Source organism: Macaca mulatta, chromosome 14 (genome assembly GCF_049350105.2).
Source record: "Macaca mulatta isolate MMU2019108-1 chromosome 14, T2T-MMU8v2.0, whole genome shotgun sequence".
Lineage (NCBI taxonomy): Eukaryota > Metazoa > Chordata > Mammalia > Primates > Cercopithecidae > Macaca > Macaca mulatta.
Genome location: NC_133419.1, coordinates 14,412,088 through 14,415,557, shown reverse-complemented (window position 1 = coordinate 14,415,557; position 3,470 = coordinate 14,412,088).

The following is a 3,470-nucleotide window of genomic DNA, read 5'->3' as shown; positions in this document are numbered from 1 at the left end:
TTTCCATTAAATCTAACTCACCTTGGATAACATATCTGAGAAATTGTACTAGAGGGTTTTTTTTAATTTTTAAATCTTTTTTTAATTTTAATTTTAATTTTAAGTTCTGGGGTACAAGTGCACGATGTTCAGGTTTGCTACAAAGGTAAACGTGTGCCATGGTGGTTTGCTGGGCCTATCAACCCATCACCTAGGTATTAAGCCCAGCATGCATTAGCTATTTTTCCTAAGGCTCTCCCTCCTGCCACTCCACCCCCTGACAGGCCCCAGTGTGTGTTGTTCCTCTCCCTGTGTCCATGTGTTCTCCTAATTCAGCTCCCACTTATAAATGAGAAGATATGGTGTTTGGTTTTCTGTTCCTGCACTAATTTGCTGAGGATAATGACTCTGCATTAGTTTACTGAGGATAATGGCTTCCAGCTCTATCCATGTCCCTGCAAAGGACATGATCCCATTCTTTTTATGGCTATTCTAAGAGTAAACAGAAAGATTTCTAAGTTAATAAACTCATAACGGAAATAAAACAAAAATAAGATTTTCTTAGTTTGGCATTGAAACCTCAATGAAAGAACCATTTAATAATGAATGTGTTAAAGAGAAACTTGTTGAGTTCTGCAAATATTAGTATACACGATGCTTAGTATTAAGTAACCAAACATCTCTACTAATCTGTGTCCTGTATACAGTCAGCGTTCTCAGCTTGAGGGTACTTGGTGGTAATGGAAGAAAAAGCAGCATCAGGAATTGACAATCCAGCTGCATGGGAGATAACACAATCATTCATCAACAATATTCTTTAGTCTGGTTTAGAAATCATCTAATTTAAGAAATAATTTTATTGAGAGCTCCTTAATACTTCAGTACTAGTTCTTTCTTTATTCCCCTTTAAGAGAGATGTGATGATGGGAATGATCCTTGCTAACGTTTCTGAGGTCTTACTGTTTTTGTTTGTTTTGCTTTGTTCTGTTTTGAGACGGAGTCTCACTCTGTCGCCCAGGATGGAGTGCAGCGGCATGATATCTCAGCTCACTGCAACCTCCGCCTCTTGGGTTCAAGCGATTCTCCTGCCTCAGCCTCCTGAGTAACTGAGACTACAGGCATGTGCCACCACGCCTGGCTAATTTTTGTATTTTTAGTAAAGGTGGGGCTTCTCCATGTTAGCCAGGCTGGTCTTGAACTCCTGACCTCAGTCAATTCGCTTACCTCAGCCTCCCAAAGTGCTGGGATTACAGGCCTGAGCCACCGTGCTAGGCCAAGGCCTTATTGTTTTAAGCCCTTTGTGTCATTCCATCCTTGCAACAACCCTATAAGATGGTAATGATTATCAGCTTCCTTTGTAGATGAGACAACTGAGGTACAGAGAGGTTAATCACGTGCTAAACATCACACAGCCAGCAAGTAAGATTCAGGAAAGTCTATTCTCCACATTCTATCTCTTCTCCCCACCCCTCTCTCTCTTCTGCCCTCCTCCCCCTCCTTTCTCCACCCTATTAGTGATTTTTACATTTAATAATATTTTTATCATAAATGTAGAAGCTGTAGAAAAACAAGATAATACAGATAACGATAAAGAAAAAAATCAAAATGATTCTATCCATTACTTTTAATGTTTGATATTATAAATGGTTTTTAAGGGGTGTGTGTGTGTGTGTGTCTGTGTGTGTGAGAGAGACAGAGAGAGAGAGAGAGAGAGAGAGAGGAGAGAGTGGGGGGGGGAGAGAGAGCTCATCATGCATGCAAAATAGTTCGTAAAAAGCAAATAATTTTCCCCCAGAAAAGTAGAACTACCTTGTACACTCATCAATGGTACATATGAGTGCTCATTCCTTACTGATTTATACAATATCGTATATATTAAGATAATAATTATATTCTTTTTCTGTTTTATCACTGTTTTCCCCCATTCATCAACTGTCTTTCAAATATGCTTTATATAAGGGTTTTTCTGCCATGACCAACTTTTAAATTGCTTTGCCATATTTTTTCTCTTATAATTTCTGTTTTGGTGTTACTTTTCAGGAATATCACTTCCATCCCAAGATTATATAAATGTACATCTATTTATTCCTCAAATACTCTTTTACCTATAGTGTGGCAGGTCTCACAGACAATTTATAGAAGAGTTTGTTCTTTCGCTATCAATTGAAAATACTTTTTCATATATAAAATTCTTACCAACACTTACATTGATTTGTGAAATTTTTATTTGTTCTCTGGTACATGTCTGTTATTATAAGAATAATGAATTATCAGTGTTCATAATACTTTTTAATATCTGAAAGTTAAAATCCTTTCTAATTATTCATCTTTTTCAAAATAATCTTGGCTATTATCATTGGTTTGTCCTTTGACCTCAAGAAAGGACAGTCTGAGTATGGAACAGAGTGAATGTACATAATCCATGCATACCTTTGGTTGGTGCAATTACTTTTGCACCAACCTAATACCATAAGTCTGTTGGTAAGCTCTAACTTGCTGATTGTATCTACTAAAAAAAAAAATTTAAAAAAAAAGATATATCTCTGTATTATTAGAGAATTGAAATATTTACTTTGACCTTTCCTCTAGTTTAAGATCCATCATAATTTGATGCTGGTTTTCCATTGACCTAGTGTACCCAAAGTCAAACAAACTGAAGAAAACAATGGCTTATGTGGCTTATATCATCATGGCTCTTGGTGGTTTGACCAGCATGGACACTAGGTCTGAATCTACACCTGCTGAGAGGCAATGATGCCTGGCCGTCTACAAAGCTGATGCTGGCTCATGAATCTCCTCAAATTAACCCATGAAAATATTACTTTTCACATTCCTACCCACAGGTACACCTGTCACTCATGGTTATTTGTAAGCAATCCATGATAACAATAGCCAACCTCTGTTGAACCATTGTTGTATGCCTAATTGTGTGCTTAGCTTTTGCAAGAATTTTCACTAATAACCTTCCCAGTAACTTGGGAAGTTAGAAGCTTTTATTATCCTTACATTATTATATCATTGTCCTTTCGTGCCTCAGCAGTAAATTAAGCTTAATGTTTTTATGTCACTGGTACAAGTTAATAGAAGAAGTATTGGAACTAAAACTCCAAAGTCTGAACCCTTAGCCACATTACTATGCTGTTTGCCAAATACCCTAAAATTGAGGGAACCGTTGAGGCCAAGAGTGAGCTGCACTAGCTCCTTCTGGAATGCTTCGTATGAAGGCTTCCCTAAGGAGATTTATTCCATAACCTTATTGAACACCCATGTTCTGTCTGCCTGAAAATATTATCAGAATTTATATTATTGTTAAGGCCAGTTTAGATATGTTATATTGAATACATTTTTATTAAAGTAGGAGAAGTTATTATAAACAGGGAAAGTAATTTTTCTAAAGGCTAAAATAAAAAGTATTTTAAATCCACTTAGATAACAATCCAGGACAGGACTGCTGTCCATCAGACATATTTTGGAAGGAGATCATTTAAGCT